Below are 23,498 nucleotides of genomic sequence, written 5' to 3'. Positions count from 1 at the left end.
GTAATGTACCCTCCCCCCAGTGCTGGGTGTGTAATGTACCCTCCCCCTGCTCCGTTTCTGCCTAATCGCTTGCAGTCAGTGTGTACCCAGCGCTGCACTGCTCTGCTTCTTTCCTGGTCTCTCTGAGTAGTGGTGTTTGCCTGGCTCCCAGCTCGCTCTGCCTGAATCTCACTCTCTGACTGACTCAAATACCATCCAGCAACTGATCGGAGAGCAGCACATGTGGCTCCCTGAAGAGACTGATGCCCATGGTTCGCGGGGCAGTGGTCCATCTGGAGCATCGTACTTCTCATACAAGCAGAGCAGAGAACTCACCGAGTGGGGTTCCAGTCCCTTTGATCACCTCTTGTAAATAACACAGTCTTGGGACACGTTTAACCGGACAGGTGCCGCAGGAATTAGACCACACATCCACCAAGAAAAAGCAGAACGAAGTAAGTATCGTATCTGGTTGTATTGGCAGATTTGCAGGGGGGGAGCTGGCTCGAAGCGTTGTCTGTAAAATCACAGGTTAAAGCGGCGATCTAAAATACCTTTTAATGTTGACTCATTTTTGACTACATTTTGGTTAATTTTGTTTTAAAGTGTCTGGTCACCAATGCTAGGCTGTTGACGAAATGTTCCAAATTTGGGCTGTATTCAGTTTGCAAGTGTGTGTGTGTATGTGTGCCTCTGTGTGTCTGTGTGTGTGTGTCTGTGTGTGTATGTGTATCTGTGTGTGTGTCTGTGTGTATGTGTCTCTGTGTGTGTGCCTGTGCGTGTGGAATTGCCTGCACCCTGGATAATCAAACAGTTGGAGTTTCTTATACATCGAAAACAAAGTTGGGACGTACAACAATGCCGGGTGCTGTCATTCTGTTTGGAAACATGTGTTAAGTGAAAAGATAATTCCGCTGGAAGAAAATTGTGACCTGGGTCAAAAGATTGAATTGTTGTTGCAGGGTGATTGTGGACTGATCCAGACGGCACAGCAATTTTTTTTAAAAAACATAATCCTTTTATTTTCAAAATATTCTAACAGATGAATCTTGAAAAAAAAAGAACTTCCACTAGTAGCAATCCAGATTTTGTTTTTAGTCAGAGCTGTGTTGGGGTTTAAATCTGTTACATGTATGAAGAGGACTCGATTGTACAACAGCACCCTCGTCTGCATGAAGTAGTTACTAGCAGAGTTACAGCGGACAACACTTTACTGGGGGTGCAATGGAAAATGCATATACTTTGTCAGTTTCAGTGTTTTTGCACGTGTGTGTTTGTGTGTGTTTTTGTGAGGGGCTGGATTTTGGGACATGTATTCCCTGTAACATTTTCCACAACAAAAGCCAAGTTTGCGCTTATGGCTATTAAGCTTTGATTCGTCGCCCCCACTTAATTTGGATAGGCAGCGTGCATAAAAGAAACAGAGCTTAATTCCTTACTATTACATAATACTGCGGAGATTTCGATGTGCCGGCGCCAGATTTCACATCTTCGCCTCCACTCCCCTCTCAAAATCTAGATACACTTCTGAGGGTACCTTTTTTTGTTACTTTCCCATCTTTGCATTTTGTCAGCGTTCGAAGGAGTTGTTGAAGCTGCACTTTATAACGCACTCTTGAGTTCACAAATGCTCCGTTCTGGACGCAATTGTCCAGCTATACGACTGAAGCACAGCCTTTTCGAGCAGCTTGTCATTAGCGGGAATGTGCTAGTGTGATCCCAGGTCCAAAGATACTTCATTCTCCCGCGATAATCCATCCCAGTCCGCGTTACCCTTCATATTTAGCTTCCTTTCTTAAAAAAAACACAAAACTCAGAAAAGATTTCTTCCTCCCTCATTTGTATAACGTTATGTATTCCAGTGTTTCCCATTCCCTTTCAATAAGCCGCTGACTGGTTGATGATACAAATATGATTCAACTGAACTGCTTATTCTTCATAGAAACATAGAAGATAGGAGCCGGAGGAGGCCATTCGGCCCTTCGAGCCAGCTCCATCATTCGTCGCGATCATGGCTCGTGGCACGATCGTCCAACTCAATAGCCTAATGCTTTCTCCTCCAATCCTTTGATCCCATTCGCCCTAATGCTATATCTAGACTAACGCTCCCAGCGCAGGAAAATAATAATATTTCACTGTCTCCAGCTTTAAACACAGAGGGACTGTTTTGTTTTGGAGAATATTGCATTTGTAATTTGAGTCATTGAGTAAGAAAGGCTAAATATTTGCACATCTGGTATAAACTATTCCAGCGGCAAAGATCCTGATCAGTAAGTGTGTTTTAGTTTGGGTCTTAACAAAAATGAAGGATTTATCAACGTAACTGGGAGAAGATGTACTGAAGATGAGTCTGCCTATCTGCTATCATTCTGGTTTGTCACTTCGGTTTGGAAGCTGACTTGAGAAATCAAGTGGAGGAAATATGTTATAAAATGGGCAGGTTTGCTCTCAAATCCTCAGCACTGATTTTTCAGGGGCCCATGTTTGGGGACAAGTTTATAGGGGGCTTGAATTAAACATTTCTCTGGGCTTCCATGTGTCACTTCCACCGGTCCCCGACTCGAATTAATGACCAGCTACAGAATAAATCTCCTTCTGGTACTGTGACAATTTGCTGGAAGTCATAAATATTTTAATCCCAGTGATGGTTGGAATTGCACTGCCCGCTTCGTAAAAGCTACACTGTAAATCCGGTGCTTGCAATGTTATAATCGGATTGCCCATGAACATCCCTTGCACCTTTATTTCATTCTCAACCAGTGCAGAGGGTCACTTCTGAAAGATCGTTCAGTTTTTCTCAAGTTGAGTCGTATAAATGTCTTTGTTTTATGCTTCAGGGAAGCTCGCAAATGATGGTGATGTGACCAACATTATTCCTGTTTTATACTGGGAAACCCAGCTGTTCGTGGGAATTTTAAATAATTTTAAACAGTCCAGTTTGTTTGTCAGTTGTAGTTAGGTTCAATGACCACATTAGTCATCATCGCTTTACTGCAGAAACCTTGGGTCAAGTTTTAAGAACACTGCGCTGCATATGTTTAAATAAGAGCTGTTTAAATGTGATATTTTTATCAGCGGAAGGGTGATTTGCAAATTCTCTTTATTGTTGATGACATCTTTCTGGACTGTGTGCTTTCCCAGAGTTTTCCCAATACTATCTTAGAGGAGAAAGTTGGCACTGTCAGTTTTATAATCGAACAGAAACTCAGTCTGAGCCTCCACACTCTTATTATAGGTATCGAATGTTCCCTTTAATGCTGCCATGCTCTACTACACTTTGCAGACAGCTGCAGTATCAGTACAAAGTTGTATTTAGTTGGCTTCTGTTGGCAATAATAGGTCAGGAGATCATGATTTCACATGGCCTATATTACAACAGGACTTCTGAGACAGGGTGGCCCATTTAAGTGAACAATTAGCAAATTAGCAATTGCAGGGATAAAGTAAAAAGGTTATTAAAATGGTCCTTAGGTATATGTTGCAGGCATGAAAAGTCACTCGACATATTTCTCAAAATTAACTTGCAAATGTGTGATAGCAAACCCTTTGGTGGAAGCAATTTCTCAGCTCCTAAGCAGTTATTTTTATATGAAATGGTTAATTTAAAGGCCGTTACTGATTTTATTGAATATTAATGACTTCTTAGACTGTTTGAGACATGCAGGATAAAAACAGTCCCGTTCTTGATTGAGCATAGATCTCAATTTGGACACCACAAGGACGGGCACAGGAATAAGCTGAGCATGTGTCAAGGGGCATCTTGTCCTTGGATATGTTTTAAGCCTAATTTAATTGGGGTGATCTGAATGTGAGTACGTAGCTTTTCTTAGTTTTCTATATCTCTAAACAAACAGTTATTTCAAAATACTTAAAGTGTTAACTAATCTAACTCCCTGACGTGTAAGTAGGGAACATTTTGTCTCTCAAGCAAATTGATTTTGTAAGCAATGGTGAAATGTGTTTTGAATAATGTTGTGCCAGATTATATTTAACATTACTTTCAATGCAGACAGACAAAAGCATCAGTTTGCCGGCTCTAAAGAACGGGAATGGCAGAGAAAAATTAAAATAAAAAGCGGGGAATAGCAGGAAGAAAATTTCCCTCTGGTGTAATGATTTACTGTTTCCTTGGAGGAGAGATGTAAATATTTTAAGATGAGCAATCTATATATTAAAAATACTAGCTTCGGTTTTCACGCATAGAGGTTTTCAGAGACCGTGAGGTTTGCAAGACAGTCAGTCACATTTGATTCCCTGAACAGTAACTTGTGTTACATGACATCTTTAATATAATAAAACACAGCAGGTCGCTTCAGAGGGGCATTATGGAACAAAATATACCAATGGAACAAAATTTAATAACAAGCCATGTTAGGAGACATTAGGATAGATGACCAAAATCTCAGTTAACAAGCCAAACTACATCGGCTTATTATAGAAAGAAAAATTCAATAGGCTGCTTGTGAATGAATTTGGATTGTGAAAAGGTGTTGACAGTTCCCAAAGTGGAAGCTGATGTAATTTTTCATACTCTTGTGGGACACCTTTTCATAAGATGCTTCTAATCCATGTAGCAGAATGAATTGTATAAAAACTGGTGACATTGTAACAGATCTGAGAGGTCTGTCGTACCTTTTTCACTCCTTCTGACCGGGCAACATTGCTGATGTCTTTTTCAATTCTAGAACTCAATTGCATAATGACCGAAAACATAGATTTCCACCTGAGAAATAATTGCCGATATAATAGGTTTTAATAACAAATTAATATTATTTTGTTTTTTAAAAAAACTATATTTACCAAATTTTATGGAACCCATTTAACTAACAAATGATGAAACCTTCATGGCTTTGTTTCTGTATTGTCTTGCTACTTGTTGGGAAAAGGTGGTCAAAGAATGGACCCTTCTGCCAGAGTAGGACAGCAATATCAGAGACGGGAGAACTAATGACTGAGAAACAGTGTCTTTGTGTAGGGTAGTGAGGTGTTAACTTGCCGAGGTTGAGATAAAGTGACGGGGAAGGAGATGCAAACATATCAAACAAAATGTGGAATGCAATGGAGGAGAATTATAAATTCTTTTCTTGAGATTCACAAATCACTAACAGCTGCTGGCTCTGTGGTTAGCACTGCTGCCTCACAGCACTGGGGATCTGGGTTCAATTCCATCCTTGGGCAACTGTCACTGCGTGGAGTTTGCTTTCCTCCCTTGTGTCTGTATGGATTTCTCCCAGGTGCTCTGGTTTCCTCCCAGAGTCCAAAGATCTGCAAGTTGGGTGGATTGGCTGTGCTAAATTGTTCATAGTTTCCAGGGATGTGTAGATTAGGTGTGCTAGCCATGGGGAAATACAGGGAAAGGGTGGAGGGATGGGCCTGGGTGAGGTGCTTTTCAGAGGGTAAAGTGTGGACTTGTTGGGCCAAATGGCCTGTTTCCACACTGTATAGATTCTGTTCTACGATGCATGAGTCCATGAAGTTGTATGCATTTGAAATTTGTAGTTTTTTTTTCCAAAGCTGAAAAGCTAAAACCTCATTTCTAATTGATTATTCTATTAAGGATATTATTGTCAGCATATCACTAATCAAACTTAGAGAGGTGCAGTTTTTATTGTGCTAGAACAGTAACAAAGAGGACGGTGTGCACTTACAGAGCATATTGTCATGTCACTCAGTGAAGTTAAAGGATGCTTCATGAGGAGTGAGTTGCTTATGATGTCTAGCAGCTTTCACTTGTAAGCAAACACAGCAACTATCCCACAAATCGTAATGAGCTGATTGCTGGGCAAATCTGTTTTCGGTGATATCAATTAAAAGTCAGACGGCCATTGGCGATTGTCAAAGCCAGGCACTTGTGTGGCATGAGTATTATCTAATACTTATAACTTTGAAACTCGAAATCTGTCCAGGTCTTTGTGCATGGAGGCACAGACTGTTTTATTACCTGAGGAATTGCGAATGATGCTAAACATGGCACAGTCATCAACAAACATCCCCATTCTGACCTTATGATGGAAAGAAGGTCATAGAGGGAGCAGCTGAAGATGTTTGGGCCTAAGACACTGAGCTGTGGAAACCTCGTGATCTCCTGGGACTGAGAATGTTGCCCTCCAATAGCCATATTTCTGTTATTTTGTGCTGAAGTCTCCAGCCAGTTCCCTACTGCCCTGCCCTGATTCCAATTCACTTTAATTTGCCGGGGTCTCTTGATGCCCCATTGTCGGGTAGATGCCAGTGTTGTTCTGATGGAATAGCTTGGATTGAGGTAAAGCCAAGATCTGGAGCAAATTCCTCATTGCTACGGCCTGGATGTTGTTTATGGCCCAGAGCCCTTGCTGTCTGCAGTGCCTTCAGCCATTTATTTTATCACTTGGAATTAATCAAATTGCGTGAAGACCAATATCTCTGTTTCTCACAACCTCAGGAGGAGATTGATATAGATCATCTACCTGGCACTTCTGGTAGAATTACTCAACCTTGATTTTGTACTCAAGTACTGGACTCTGTTATCATTGAAGATGGGGATATTATGGAGCCTTCTCCTTCAGTTATTTGTTTAGGATCCCCCACCGCCTTTCAACACTGCATGTGGGAGGATTCAATATCTTTGATCTGATCCATTGGTTTTTGGATCACTTAATTTTGTTAATAACACACAAGTGAAAGTCAATAACAAATTTAATCCCACGGTTTACCATTTAAGTAGCCTTTACTTGTAGGTTACCAGGTTCGTTCCTTGTTTTTTCAGAATAGCTCACAATTGGTGCTGCTTGGCCTGCTGTGTTCATCCAGCTCTGCACCTTGTTGTCTCGGATTCTCCAGCATCTGCAGTTCCTACTATCTCTGATTCAATGCCCCTGACTTGCTGTCTTACATTTCCCATTGAACCTGGGTCTGGTCCTCTCTCTTGATGGTAATGGTAGAGTGAGAAATTTGCCAGTTCTTGAGATTACAGATTGTGGCGCATCACGATTCTGCTGTTGAGGGCCCACGGCACCTCATGGATGCTCAGTTTTGAGCTGCTAGACCTAGACTGAATCCATCCCATTTAGCACAGTGATAGTCCTATATAGCCACAGAACATTGCTTACCAGAAGGAGATAGATCTAGTTCATAGGCCTCTAGGAATCAAAGGGTATGGGGAGAGAGGGGGAACAGGATATTGAGTTGGATGATCAGCCATGATCATGTCGAATGGTAGAGCTGTCTTAAAGGACCAAGTAGGTTACTCCTGTTCCTATATTCTATATTTCTAACATGATAGAATCTGAGTTCAGTTTGAAGATGCAGATTTGTCTTCACAAGGACCATGTGCTGGTTACTCCTATCAGTACAGTCATAGAATCATAGAATCCCCTACAGTGTGGAAGCAGGCCATTCAGCCCATCGAGTCTGGTCCTCCGAAGAGCATCCCACTCAGTCATGAACAGTTTATCTCTGACAGGCAGATTGGGGAGGATGGAATCAAATCGGTTTTATCTTCATTGTTGTTCTCTTACCAACTGCTGTGAGCTTAGTCTAGTAGATAGATCCGTAAGGGTTTAGCCAGCACAGGCATAGTGGTGTGACTGAGCCGCCCTTGGTGATGGACATTGGGAGAGACGATTGGTGATAATCTACAGGAGGTTTCCTTGCCCATGTTGACCAAATACCAGAATAGTCCAGAGTCAATGTCGAGGACTTTGAGAGCCACTGATCCCTGACTGCGAACCACTGTGCCGCCACCTCTGGTGGATCTACCGATAGGACAGGACATACCCAAAAATAGTGACCGAGGAATCTGTGGTTTTGCCTGATGGGCTATAATTATGTGAGTTTGGCCATGTCAAGATAACAATGGGACAGCTCTCCCAACATTGGCACATCCCCAAAAATGTTGATGAGGACACGTTTGCCTGGACGGATCGGCTAAGTGTGCCTTAGTTTTGTGAGGTGTCTCCATCGAGTCTGAGTGATATATTCTGTTTTCTTCTTATAAGAGGTTTTTGAAGCAGTTTGATGCAAATGAGTAGGAAAGTAGAGAGTTAAACACATTGCGCTGGGCGTGGAGTCTTAAATAGGCCAGACCAGGTCGGGACACCAGACTTACAGCTGTAAAGTCCATTTATGAACAAGATTGGTTTTACATGCCATTATTGGTAACCATCTACTGATGTTATCATCTTTTAATGTCAGTCTTACTGCATGTTGACACTGTTAGAGCTAGCTTTTGCCCGACATCTGACCTTTGAGATTATGCATCAAGTATTAAGCTCAGTGCAGAAGTATTCCATTCACTAACACAGGGAGTCTTTATTTGACGTTCCACTCACCAGCATTGACAATCTTCACATGACAAAGGTAGAATTAATACTTCTTTTAAACAAAACATCAATGAATTGGCATATCAGAGTCCATGAGGATTCTTCTTTGAAGTAGAACTGCAGGGGGTCCCAGTCAAATAAAATTTAACGTGCGATTCAGATTAAAGAAAATGATGAAATGAAGCAGGCAATGTTTAAACTCAGCTCAAAATGGCTGCCAGCCCTCACTTATATAACAACTGTCACTAATTCTATGTGCGGAGATTGAAATACTGTGCTATGTTTCGACAGAAATGAAAAGGAAACCTTTTTCTAATCTTTATACAATGCGCTTATTTTCTATTTTAAAAGGATTTCATTTCTAAATAGAACAAACCAGAAAATGAAGAGCTGCGCTCGCAGCCCTTCACTGCACTTCAGAGTATAACTATTCAGAGAGTCATGATATTAACGTAGCAACTTTCGTTGGAGGTTTCTAGTTAGTGGGAGGATATTGAAAGTTGGATGTGAGTCAAACCCCTTCTAAACCAGGACGATCTGAGGTTCAGTCAGTAGTTCGTCCTTATGTATCTATTTTCAGTCAAGCCAATTATGTTGGATGTCCACATCGGTCTCAATGCTTTCAATCCAAGGAAAGGGTATAAGGCAGGGCTCCTGTTCTTGATTTCTGTCCAGTTGAAAGTGTTTCTCAGGGGGTAACATTAGAGGACATGATTATGATAAGTGGTGATGGCTTCTTTAGCAGAATAGCCTCCCAACATTGTTTTGGGGTTCACACTTGAAGAATAGCCACTTGCATGGAGCCACGTCCAATGGGATCCGGCACCTCCTGTGGGATAAGGAGGTAAAAAGAAAATTCTACCTGAAAATCCAGTACTGTTTTCCTGCAGACATTAAAATCTCTCAAGAACTTCCTTCTTTTTACATAGTACCTTATTATATTTCAGAATTATCTCAAAGTACTTTGCATACAAAGAGCTGTGCACAATGATTGTTGTTGTTTAAGGTTTTGTCCTGGCAAATTTTAAGGCAGCATGATTCCCAAAATTGCAATAAGATGTGTGAGAGTGAAATCTTGTGTTTGTGGCGATAGTTGAGGAGACAGTAAAGGATAGAATACGCAAGAAGAATAGTTTTGCAAAATGATTTGGTAGGTGTAATAATATGGGGTGGAATCAAAGATCTTTGTCAGAAATGTTATTTGAAAATTGTAATCTTGCTGTTATAATTATCCCAGGACACCTGTTGAAATTATAAAGTGTGACAGGGCAGTAAATTAACTACAGTGAATGCACAGCTGAACTGGTGCAATGCATATTGTTACATGTATTCTTCTATTCACTAATGTGAAAATCTGTTGTTGTCTGATATTTCGTGCTTTATGCATAATGTAGGAGGAAATCATACACCAGAGATGTCTTGTTTCTCTGTCTATTTTTTCTCAAATTCAGCGAAATTTCAGTGAAATATTTCAATATTCAGCCTGTGAATCTGCAGTTATCAAGTGTGTGGTTCTGAAACAGCACTTCAAATGTATAATTTGTTTTAATAGAGGCAGGGAATTCTTCCTAATGTTGTGGGGCTTCAGATCCTATTCTTTGGTTTACAACAAAAAGGCACCAACATACCTGGTACCATTTCAAACCCACTGGATTGTCAGACTCTAAATCACATAGAGTCATAGAGTTGGAAACAGACCCTTCGTCCAACTCGTCCATGCCTACCAGATATCCTAAATTAATTTAGTCCCATTTGCCAGCATTTGGCCCATATCCCTCTGAACCCTTCCTATTCACATACCCATCCAGGTGCCTTTTAAATGTTGTAATTGTACCAGCCTCCACCACTTCCTTTAACAGCTCATTCCGTACACGCACCACCCTCTCTGTGAAAAAGTTGCCCTTTACACTTTGCATTTTAGAAACCTACACCTCTTTAGCGTAATCCCTTTAATGGCATCAGCTGTGAAGTCCTGATAGATCAAAGAGTAAAAATGCAAAGAAGATTTAAACTTTGTTGCATAGGTTTTCTTAACAGTTAGCCTTCAGTCTTTCCAAAACTGCTGATCACTTAATCTACTTCTATTCTTAATGAATGTCATGAATATTCTCACTAGGCATTATTGATTTTGTGAGGCCATCGTGTAATGATCTGGAGTTTTGTTTTGTTTTGCTATTTGCTTGCCATTTATTCAACACGCAATAGTTTTATATTTTCTCTTAAACACTGAAGCCATGTAAGTTTCTACTTCGACATTGATGTTGTACATCCAATTGATTCTAAACTGATTGAGAAAGAACTGGAGAAAGTATTGCAGCCCACCTGCTCCTGGACTGACCAGCATTTCTGGCAATTTAATCCAATGTTTCAACTCACTGTAGCTTCAGAGTCTTTATTTCCGAAGGTACCATGCTTGGCAGCAAGCTTAACCTGATGCATTGAGCTTCATGAGGAACATTGCAATTGTTAAAGTAAAGTGTCAAGGGTTCGTCTAGTTTGTCTCCCTCCATCCTGGTTCCTCATTAGTGTCACGCCTCATGAGGTAGCATGCTGTAATGTAATCGAACCCTACAAGTCTCACAGTCATTGTAAATATTAAAGTCTTTATAAAAATATGCAGAATTCCCCAATTCACCTGTCTTGGGTTGACATAAAGCATGGAGATGGCCTCTGTACTTAACAAGAGTTACTATTTACCACAAAATTAATAGATTTTAGCTATAGGTAAACAAATATGTTCCATTAAAATGTAACTCCACTAGTTAAAACTCCAACCACCTTATAAAAATTCCCCTACACACACAAGCACACATACAAAACCAGGAAGAATGTTCAGTGGTCCATATCCAAAGGATTCACTAAGATAACCCTTTTGGTTTGCCAGCATTCACTGTCTGATGATCTCCAGGTACTCTTATTTGCTTTCAGGAAGCACAGAGCGACTGAGTTAGAACTTATAAAGTCTCAAACTTGTTAGTTAAAAGCAACAGCTTTCAGTAATGGGTCAGGGAAAATAAACTGACTCTCTTCAAGTTTGAGGTGATTTTACTGCAGGTACAAAAGTAGAATTTTCCTTTCTGGAGGTCCAAAGGCTCCTGATTGTCTTATTCAAACCTACAAGCTGCTTAGCTACCTGGAAGCCAATCACATAGTAGTTGACCGGCAGAACCTTTTGCTATTGACAACTGGATTACTCTATAGACCAATCAGCTACTTGTTGCTGGCCAAATCTCATTTTGTACACACTCCAGGTGCCAGTTCATCTGCACCTAAACCACCCCAACCAGTTGAAACAGTGCAAACGATACTTACAATGTACACTGGCAGCTTGTTTTTAATAGTGCAGCAATCCCTTCCACATTCTTTTAAAATTCTTTTAAAGGAGTCTTTTCTCAGTTCATGATCAAAAATACAGAAAATTTAGAAAGGTATAATATTTAAGTGGACACACAATAAAGTTGTTAATTAATCACCGCAATAAATCTAACAGGTAATTTAAAACTGACACAGAAATTATATGTGAACAACCCCAATGATTGAGAGCTTGAGGCATTATTACAGGGACCCACTCATTCTTCATTATCTCGTCAAAAACAAAAATTGCTGGAGAAGCTCAGTAGGCCTGGCAGCATCTGTGGGGTGAAAGCAGAATTATCGAGATCACCTTTCGTTCGATATCAGTTATCCTTCTACAGAGCACTGCACTTGAAACGCTAACCCTGCTTTCTCTCCACAGATGCTGCCACACCTGCTGAGTTTCTCCAACAATTTCTGTTTCTCTTTCAGATCTTTGGCATCTCCAGTTCTCTGCTTTATGAAGTTTTTGAGTGCTTGTAGGGTCAGCGAGGGAGAACATAGGGTGGGTTGTCAGTGGGGGTGGGGAAACTGGAGGTGTTCTCCAATCAGCTGAGAGGGCCAGTTTTTCAGAAACCCAACCACCTCTCCCGCACACACCGCACCCCCACCCCCCCCCCCCCTTCCCAACACCAGCCTGTGCAGGAAATGATGCCCGGTGGTCTCTCAACAGTTTTTTCATTAATTTCCCACTAATGGGCATCAACTGGCACACAGTCTTGCCAAACAACACGCTTGCCACTGGGAAAATTGTGTTGGAGACAAAAGCAGGCAGATGGATGGTGGACAGGGCAGCCACTCGATTTAATGATCCTTCCCCCTTCCAGAAGGTAAAAACAGTTAAAAACAACAGTAATACTTGGAAATTAATGCATTGGTCACACTGGGGCTTCAGTTTGAGTTAAACATGACAAGTCAGGTCTCCCAGTTGGGGGATAGCAAAATCCAGATCCTTGACTTAAAAGTCACCTTTTCCTTCCCAAATATGCCACAGACTCCTAGATATTGAATCACTAACTTTTATTTACTGAAAGAAAGCTTGCAGCAAATACTAATCGTCCAGTTACAAAATATGAATCACGCAACTTTCTGTCTTACTCACTGAATGTAAACCTCTGACTTTACCCACATAGCCTACAGGAGTTCCATCTCTAGTTTTTACAATGACGGACCTGGAATTTGTTCACTTGTCTCCAGTGTACATGTGAGAGGAAATAATTTGTCAGTGATATATAATAGCAGATAACTGCACTGAAAAGTAAAGAAGAGAATGTGTGGAGGGTGCTCTCTATGGGGTAAACAGGAATGAAAACACATTCGTATCAAAGACAGATTGTTACATAAATATTTGTATGTATCAACTGACCTCCCCTGCCATTGCTCAAAGACAGCTTGCAATCTGAAGCCACAATGGGGATTTTTAAAGTGAGACCCTTACTCAAGGGGTACTGACCTAGAGCACAGTCTTAACGAGATTGGCATTTATTGCCCATCTCAGTTACCCTGAGAAGGTGGTGGTGAGCCTCCTTCTGCGTGAGCTGCAGACTAACTGAATGGCTTTGATCAGCAAGGACCAGAGTTGCACATATCGTGTATGTCACTTCATAGTTGTAAAACTCAAGTCATGGGAAGCCAGACAGGTCAAGGGTAGAAACCTACTTAACCCAAGGGTTTTTAATGAGCCAGGTTGATTTTTTTTTAAGATAAAGCCCAGGGCTATTTATTGTTGTGCCAGCCTGGGGATTTAGATTACTAAAAATGGATTTAGTAACTATTCCAGGAGTCGGTCGAGTATTATTACCGCATTTTTGGATGTTTACTGAGCTGAGAAATTTTAGGATGCATGTTGGAAATTTTTGTTTTAAATGGGCTGTAGAATCAGTTGATGAGGTAAGCATTTTCTGGCAGTCTCGAATCAGCCTTGAGAAAGTGATGAATAGGAAAGGTTTAGAGGGATATGGCCAAAATGGAGGCAAATGGGACGAGATTAGTTTGGGAAACCTGTTTGGCATGGACGAGTTGGACTGAGAGGTTTGTTTCCATGCTGTATTACTCTGTGACTCTATTAACACATTGTACAGTCAGCAATATAAAATGAAAACAAGCTCTCTTTCACTCATTCACAAAATGTGAAGAACTGGCATTTTCAAATACAATGAATGGCATTCTAGGAATTTTCAGAGGGTAAATAAGAACTTACCACATTGCTCTGGTCTGGAGCCACATACAGGCCACACTGGGTCAGACTGGTAGAGTTCCTTCCCATGGTGGGATGACTCAGTGGTTAGCACTGCTGCCTCACAGCACTTCGATTCCGCCCTCAGGCAACTGTCTGTGTGGAGTTTGCATATTCTGCCTGCGTCTGCATGGGTTTCCCCCGGGTGCTCTGGTTTCCTCCTACGATTCAAAGATGTGCAGGTTAGGCAGATTGGCCAAGGGAAATGCGGGGTTACCGGGATAGGGTGGGTATAGGTGGGAGGCTCGTTTTGAGGGTTGGTGAGGACTTAATGGGCCAAATGGCCTGATATAAAAGACACTGGTGAACCAGCGGTTCTCTTGCTAGTTTCCTGATTGCCATTACAGATTTCAATTAATTGAATTTAAGTTCTTTAGCTGCCGTGGTGGTATTTGAATTCATATCTCATCAGTTCAAGCCTCTGAATTACTAGTCCAGTGACATAATACTGTGTTACAGAAGGAAGCAGAAATTGTCTAAATATTGACCTTACATTTCCCAGTAATGTGTTGCAGATTTGCAAGACCCTTTAATCTCTTTCAGCACTGCTGTAAATTTAAGATAGAGTCTTGGAGGGGACTTAGCTTCACAAGTTCAAACACATGAAAAGAAAGCAACAGTTTCTGTATTCCACATTTTACTTCAGCGGAGGAGAATCAGGACTTTTCCCTACAGCTCAGGAATTACATTTATCACAGTGAAGAAGAAATTAGGTATTAGAGTGAAGAACTCCCATGATGTCCACATCTCACTGACTTCTAGATGCAGGGTCATATCTGAAAACAATAGCATTGGCTGGCACATAAAGGCTAGTGGTACAGCGGTAGCATCCCTACCCCTGGACTAGGAGGCCTGGGTTCAAGTCCCACCTGCTCCAGAGGTGTGTAATTGCATTCCTGAATAGCTTGATTAGAAAAATAGGTTAAGATTTTTAAGAAGACCAGTAATGTGATGATCGTGTTCCTACCTCTTGGTTAAGAGGCCTGGATTCAAGTTCCATCTGCTCCAGACATGTGTCATAGCATGTCTAAACAGGTTGATTAAATGAAATCTATAAAGGCCAATAGTGCAGTAGTAGTGTTCCTGGCTCTGAGCAAGGAGGCCCAGGGCTGCATAACAACATCTCTGAACAGATTGATTAGAAAACCAATACCTATGCAGAATCTTTTGTTACTTCAGGACAACCCAAAATACTTTACAAATTAATTAAGCACTTTATAAGTTGTAGCCACTGTTATAATATTAGTTGGAATCAAATTGTGCACAGCTACCTTCCACAGCCGAACAAAAATGTGATAGTGACCAAATAATGTTTTGTTTTATTATTAGTTGAGGAGTTAATATTGGTCAGGACAATAGGGAAAACTTCCCTGCTTCCTATTGTGCTTTAGAACTTTATACTTCTATCTGAGAGGATGGATGTGGTTTGACAATGTATTGGAGAAATAACACTCTCTTCAATAGTGCAACAGTACAGCAGTGCTACATCACAGTGTCAGCCTGGGTTCTGTCTGTTCTCAGGTCGATGGAATGGGAATAGAATTTACAGTCTTCGGAATCAGATTAGCAGGGTTGGCACATTCCAAACTGTAATGCCAAAAACCAATTCATTGCTGAACTCACGAGCAAATGAATGGGGTACAGCAGTTTAACTCTGCTCTCGTGGTTTTACGTCCTCTGGTTAGACAATGCATTTAATCCTCAATTATTTTTGTATAGGATTATTGGTTCGCTTGTGTATCTTTTATTAGATAGTTAGTTAAGCACATTTAAGAGGAACTTACTAACACAGTAGGAGAGTCAGGAGACATATCCTTGCAATGTTCGCTCTGTGAATGTATCTATTTCATTAAAATGAAACTGGCTCCTTCACCCATCATTCTACTTTTTTTTGTTATAAAAGAAGGAACTTTTTCGATTTAAGCATCGCCCTAGCATAACTGGTGGGGATCTAAGTAGCACAATAGATTGGAGAGTATTTTCTAAATCCATCCTTCTATTCTGTGATAGCGAGGTTTTGTTCTGCTCTCTGTGAGGTTATTTTATATAGTTTCAACCTGGTTTTAAGGAGGTGCAAACCAGCCTATGCTTTATGGCAAAATTGAGTTGCCACAAGTGGAAATCTGGTGCAGGAAACAAATGAAAAGAAAATGCTGCTTCATTGAGGGAAGTGGATTAGGAAGATTATTTGAAGTGCTCACGGAGTTTAATTTTATGTATAAATCATTTTGTACCTAAAATGAGAGTGTAAGTACTAAAACTGGAAGCAAAAAGATGAGAACATGCTTTGTGCTGATGTTGATGTACTCAACATACCAGCATTGAGGACCTTCTCATTGTAAGCAAACTATTGTCTGATTAATCTTTAGTTGATAGATATTCCTACAGAAGCAACATAACATAGGTAGTCATCATATCAGCATTTAACTGACTTACTGTCAGGTACAGAACAAGACGAGAATGATAATATATGTGTGAATTCTTCTTGAAGACCAGTGACAGATCTTGCAGGAATAGATCTGTAGATCGACTACAGATCTATTCCTTCTTAAAAAATTGCAACAAGTTGTCATTATTGAGTCTCATAAAAAAATCAGCTGAGTTGTGTAATATTGTGATAAGCCAATACATCTGTTCCATTAATCTTCAAGACTTTGAGCTGAATAGGACTCAAAATTGATTTACGGTTCTGGCTTAACTATTTAAATTGACAAACGGTTGGCTGATTCTGGCATGGAATTACACAAGACAAATCAAAAATGTTTTGGGCTGAAGTGTCATATTCACTATGTGTTACAGTAAAAGCAAAATCCCAGCTAGAATCAAAAAAAAAGGCCTAATTATAATTGGTTACAATTACGTGACTATCAACTTTGATCTGCGTTAACACTTGAGTGTGAAGAATCTGCGACTCAAGACCCATTCCAAGACTGGATAACACAATCTAAGTTGGCAGTATGAAGTGAATGGTGTCATATTTCTCCTTCAGATGAGATATTGAAGCTAAGCCTCTTTCTGCCTATTCAGGTGGAAACAAAGGGAGAATAACAAGGGAGATTTTCCAATGCCTTAGCACCATCTAACACACCCATTCTGTCAAGCCCTACTTCCACTTTTCATGCTCTTGGTAGCCTGTTGGTGAAGGAGGAGACCAAAGTCACTTTTATTTTTCTGAAATACATTCATTCACAGAGTGAAATCTTGCAGGGATATGTCTCCTGACTCTACTCTTCTATTAGTAAGTTCCTCTCTATATGTAAAAACCGAAAGAACTGCGGATGCTGTAAATCAGAGACAAAAACAGAAATTGCTGGAAAAGCTCAGCAGGTCTGGCAGCATCAGTGAAGAGAAATCAGAGTTAATGTTTCAGGTCTCAGGAAGGGTCACTTGACCCAAAATGTTAACTTTGATTTCTCTCCACAGATGTTCCAGACTTGCTGAGCTTTTTGAGCTATTTCTATTTTTGTTTCCTCTTTATATGTGCTTAACTAACCATCCAATCAATGCCTTCCACCAACATGTACGTAATTTCAATTAATATAATTAACAGCACACTATTGGGAGAAAGTGCTGAAAGCCACTATTTTAAATTTATTGTCCTGAACTCACCATTATAACAGCCCATCGTTCTACTTTTTCTCCAATGAATGAAATCTGAAATGAAAGCAGGAACTGGTAAAAATGTACAGCAGGATAGTTAGAACTTGTGGAGAGACAAAACAGATTCTGAAATTCATGTGTAACTAGAAAAGATGGACAACAGAAATTTAATCATCTATACTTTCTCTTGACAGATAATCCCATTGCTAATAATTCCTTCAAGTCCACAAAAATGTATTGAACATGTATTTCTCAGCTTGTCTTGAAAATTTTCAGCCATGTGATTAAACATTATATCTTAACTATTCTCAAGATAATTGTCCAGTACACAATAACTATGAGGCTTTTTCATCATTGAAATGTATTGAGTTATAATGTTCTTCTCTCAGAGGGTTGTAAGTCTTTGAAATTCCTTGCCATAGAGAGCTGTGGGGCAGAGTCCTTGTGTATATTTAAGAGATAGATAGACAGACAGACAAACAACTCAAGATTTATGGGGAAAGGACAGGATGCTGTTGCTAGGAATGATGGATCAGCCATGATCCTATTGAATGGTGGAGTGGGCTTGAGACCCTGGCCTACTCCTATTCCTAATTCTTATAATGTTATGGTGAGTGCATTTAACCTTAATAAGTCATCTCTGTTCAACATCAAATTTGAAATCTACTCTCAGTGCAATACTTTGCAACACAAGAATAATACTGTCAGTGTTGGCTACTGAACACAGATCTCAGCCAATGTTGCTATTTTAATCAGAACATCCCAAAATTAAACAGTACCTGGGAAAAGTTGCATGTCATATAATAGTCTCAAATTAGCAAAATTGACTGAGTTTTTCACGATGAAGTCCCCCAGAGTACCATCCTCTCAACATAACCCACCCTAAAAGATGACATTACCACCACAGTGAGAATTGTGTCACTGGTGAACAGAATTCAGGCACACAATGTTAGGATAAAATCAGACGGAAAAAGGATAATTGAGAGCATGATTCAAAAGGATGTGTAGTCCAGGCAGAGAGAGAAGTCAGCAGAGAGAGAGATAGAAAGGGCAGCAATATTGACAGAGAGATGCAGTGGCATAAATAATTCACAAGCATAAAGGTCTGAAGTGTCCAGAACATATAATGAGAGAAACTGAGAGATGAAGTAGTTTTAAGGTTGTGAGTGAGTTTTATTGTCGGAACCACTGCCCCTGCATTTATCTTTGTCTCGTCCTCAGTCTGTTTTGGAGGAAGTTCTTTCCTTTACTGACAGAATGACTAAATAAACTAATAGAATCATTTACTGAAGAAGGGTCACTGGACCCGAAACTTTAACTCTGATTTCTATGCGCAGATGTTGCCGGATCTGCTGAGATTTTCCAGCAATTTCTGTTTTTGTTGAGTTATTCACTGAGGATAACTCATTATTTAAAAACAGTGTTTCGATATCTGTGTCACTGAATTCAATAAAGAAGGAGGCTGGTTTCATCAATAAGTTTAAATTCGCCTCATTGTGGCCCACTGGCAAATGTCATAATAACAAATGTTGTGTTAAAGGGAGATAGATTCCATTTTGTATTGCAATGTGGTGATGAAACACTGTTGACCAAATCAAAATTAAAGGTGGATTGTTTCCCATTTTTAGTTCAAGGATTTAAAGGGCTGGTTATTGACTGAAACCTCACGTTAATCCTGTTACTTGGGCTGAGGCCAGCTAATGGAGTCAGAAAACCAGCAAGACTGTTCTTTTTGTTTTAACATAATTTTGACACTGTCTGAAGTGTAATTGATGTCCTTTATTATAGGGAGACAGACAGACAGACAAAAAGAATCAAATGATTGTGTTTGGTATCCTGGTCTAAGTTTGAATTGTCTGTCACAGTGTGACTAGTTTTGTTGTCAATTTGTTAGGAACAGGAAGCTGTTTTTGACATTGTAATGCTAGGGTAAAGGCTGTGTGGTATCAGCTGACAGAGCAGGGGTCATTACTGAAATATTCACATCACTGTGACACTTCTGTGTGTCTGATAGTATCTTGTGTGGGAAAGAAAAGAACACAAATAATTCACAAAATGGGAATCTTCTCAGTCAGCTTCCAGCCACCATTGATAAAAACGTCTTTGGACACGAATGTTTGGGAGCGAGTTTCGATATCTGCAGACGATTTTCTTCCAGACACACACAAGAGGGAGCAGTTTTTGTGGAAATGCTTTAGATTTTTATTCAACAATATTAGCAATCTTTTAATGAAAAAAGGCCCTAAGGCAGGAAACGATTGCTTTTAAATAGGACGGAGGTTGAGGTTGAGCATTGTGCAAAAGCTCTGTCTTGTTAAGGTTTAGAACAGTTGGTGCAGATGTTAGTAAATAATGAAGGGAAAGTCATCCTGTTTTCGTCAGTGTCACTTATAAATGGTGAAATTTGTATTTTATATCAACACCTTAGGAATATAGTCAGAAATCAGGCAGACATGATAAGACAATGTAAGGCAAAATATTATGGTAAAAAAAGATCTGAAATAAAACAGAAAGTGCTAGAGAATCTCAGCGGGTCTCGCAGCACCTGTGGAGAGAGAAACAAAGTTAATGTTTCAAGTCAAAATGACTGTTTGGACTCAAATTGTTAACTTAGTTTCTCTCCTTCCACAGATACTGCCAGACCTGCTGAGTTTCTGCAGCATTTTCTGCTTATAGTTTCATGAGGAAAAATTTCAGCTTCCCATTGTAAACTTTGTTTCTTAGATGATGTAATCTCAGACTGAACTCACTCGATAGAATCATGGAATTCTGATGTTGTGCCGAGCAGATAGGGTCAGCTCCTCACTATATATCCCAGTAAATTGACATTTGAATAATAGTGGCTGGAAGCTAAAAGAGAAAATTCCCATTTTGTGAACTATTTGAACTCAGGATAACAGTGTCTTCTGAGACCCTTACATGTAAAAAGGGCAGAACATGATGACTAATCACCTGATGCTTGGGTATATTCTTTGTGAAGGAGAATGAGGAGATCAGAATAGAAAAATAATTCTCCCCTTTTTTTTGAAGCTAAGAAGGATGCATTCCAAGTATATGGTGTATGGTCATAGATCATAGACTCCATACTGTGTGGAAACAGGCCCTTCGGCCCAACAGGTCCACACCGACCCTTGGAGCATCCCATCCAGATCCATAACCCTATAACCCACCTAAGCTACACATTCCTGAATACTACGGACAATTTAGCATGGCCAATCCACCTAACCTGCACATCTATGGACAGTGGGAGGAAACCAGAGCACCTGGAGGAAACCCACACAGACACGGGGAGAACGTGCAAACTCCACACAGACAGTCGCCTGAGGGTGGAATCAAGCCCAGGTCCCTGGCACTGTGAGGCAGCAGTGCTAACCACTGAGCGACCATGGTCTGAAGAATGTGCCTCAATATTGTGTGATGTTCTTTATCTTGTGACCTCGCCACACTCTGTAAGTCACACTAATATCCTACAGGGTTCTGACACCAATTGAGGCTGAAGTATTCTTCTCAGAAATGGGTAGCCATGTAGTACACAATGGCATTATTGGCCCCACTCTGCGCCCTGCTGCTGGAAGGACCTCAGTTACCCTACTTGTTCACTCAAAAGGAGCTCTTCATCTTTATCAGAGGCAGAACCTGCTGGCCAACTTTCCGAGCGTAGCCCACCAGTTGGAGCACTTCCATGAGAATTAATCATGGAGGTACCTCTTGAGGACAAGTGACATCTGAGCACCCATTTTATGTAGGAAGCAAAATGCCCATCAAAGCCTCGTTAGGCAAGATAGGTAAAAACCATGAAGTAAAAAAGACCACAGTGTAACTTTGAATCATCAATAGGCAAGGAAAGTTGATGTATGTTATGGAGAGGTCTGAAACAGAGATCCTTAAAGAAGCCACCACAGGCCACTCCAAAAATAGTTCAAAGGAAAGGATCAGGATGGCACCATTGGTGATGGCAGACTCTCTATCAACATTGTCTCCCCCTGCCACCAAAGCTATAAATTACCAAGGGCTCACCAGATACTTAAACCTCTCTAATCGGTGATCTGCTCCAAACACACAAGCAGCTCACCCACAGAACTTTTCTTTCTTTATTCATTCATGGGATGAGGGTGTTGCTGGCTAGGCAGCATTTCTTGCCCATCCCTAATTTCCCAGAGGGTAGTGAAGAGTCAGTCACATTGCTTTGGGTCTGGAGCGACATGAGGCCAGACCAGGTAAAGATAGCAGTTTCCTTCCCTGAAGGGCATTAGTGAGCCAGTTGGGTTTTTGCAAAAATCAGCAATGGGTTCATGGTAATCATTAGATTTTTAAATTCCAGATATTTTGTTGTATTCAAATTCCACCATCTGCAGGATTTGAACCCAAGACCCTGGGTTCAACATTATCTGGGTCAACATTCTAGCGATAATACCACTAAACCATTGCCTCCCCTCGGATAATAGCTAATAATAATAACTAGATTCGATCAGGTCTTAGACTGCATCAGTCAGGTGAGCAGAGAGCATTCTCTGTATACCTCCAGTTTCGGGAAATCACTGGAGCATGGGAGGTTGAGATGTGACCTTATAAAGGTTTATAAAATCATGAGGGGTAGATAAGGTCTTTTCCATATGGAAGAAGATTTCAAGACTAGGGGCCATATTTTTAAGATGGGAGGAGAAAGATTTTAAAAAGACATGAGGGGCAACCTTTTTACACAGAGAGTAGTTTGTGTGTGGAATGAACTTCCAGAGGAAGTGGTGGATGCAGGTACTTTTACAAGTTTAAAAGACATTTGGATAAGTACATGAATAAGAAATGTTTAGGGGGATATGAGCCAAGAACAAGGAAGTAGGACTAGTTAAGTTTGGGATTATGGTCGGCATGGGCTAGTTGGACCAAAGGGTCTGTTTCCACGCTGTATGACTCAAGGCGACCACTTGCCCCTCATCCTTCCTCAAGGTGTCTAATGTGTCCTCAATTCTTCATCATCCTGAGATTGAAGCGAGATAATAATGTATTAACATACAGTATGTTCAGGTTCAGTGTGGGGGTGTTAGCTGGTTTGACATATATATGTGGTAACACCTTTCCCAGAGCATTTGAGCGTTAAGTTTCAGAAAAACATTTCAAGAATCCATTTGCTCATATTTTGTAGCATAATTACATTTTTGGCACCAGTCTGAGCTCATGTGTTTCTGTTGCTATGATTTTGTACAAGTTAATGAGGGATGCCTTCTGTACTTTGTTCTTAACTGGAGCACAACACCTACTTGGGCGTGTGTGATTGTTATTCTGATTTCTAAGCATTGTGTTCCTGTTGATTTTAGATAACTCTTCTTCTCTTTAAAAGAGTGTAATACTGCCTGAAAGTATCTGATACATCGCAGATCACTACCTTTCCAAAGTATACATAACACAATAACCCCTACAATAATGATATGATAGGGTCAGAAGTGGAGATGGTCCACAGAGATTGCACAGTTCCACGTATAATTTCTCAAAAATAAGCAGACCAAGCAAAAAGAACTGGATAACTGCCAGATCCGTAAGTAGCAAAATAACTTCTACCCAAACGCAAGTGCCAGGCAGTAACCATCTCCATCAAGATAGAATCTAACCAATTGAACAATGTTACCATCGATGAATCAACCACCATCAACTTTGTAATCACCGACCAAAAACAGAACCAGACTGGCTACAGAAATACCATGGTAATGAGGGCAGGATAATGGTTGTGTATTCTATGCTGAATAACCCACCTTCTGAATGTCCAAAAGCCTTCCTACCACATACAAAGCACAATTCAGGAATGTAATGGAAATTCTGCATTTGCATGAATGAGTACAGCTCTGAGAGCACTCAAGATCCTCAACAATATCCAGAACAATTCAGGACAAATATAAAATCAGGAGAGATAGTAGGAACTGCCGATGCTGGAGAATCTGAGATAACAAGGTGTAGAGCTGGATGAACACAGCAGGCCAAGCAGCATCAGAGGAGCAGGAAAGCTGATGTTTCGGGTCTGGACCCTTCTTCAGAAGACC

At 40.5% G+C, this 23,498-nt stretch overlaps 1 protein-coding gene across 1 annotated transcript in view; it reads left to right on the top strand.

The window, feature by feature from the left end:
- The first annotated feature begins 275 nt into the window (after positions 1 to 275).
- camkva (CaM kinase-like vesicle-associated a) overlaps positions 276 to 23,498 on the top strand; it is a 124,242-nt gene continuing 101,019 nt past the window's right edge. The window contains exon 1 of the mRNA XM_048606688.1: positions 276 to 434. The gene's annotated coding sequence lies outside the window, so the exon portion shown is untranslated. The remainder of the gene's footprint in view (positions 435 to 23,498) is intronic.

This window comes from Rhincodon typus, chromosome 16, assembly GCF_021869965.1.
Source record: "Rhincodon typus isolate 14 chromosome 16, sRhiTyp1.1, whole genome shotgun sequence".
Classification (NCBI taxonomy): Eukaryota; Metazoa; Chordata; class Chondrichthyes; order Orectolobiformes; family Rhincodontidae; genus Rhincodon; species Rhincodon typus.
The sequence above is the reverse complement of the archived record's forward strand: the minus strand, read 5'-3'. Positions and strand labels throughout refer to the sequence as shown.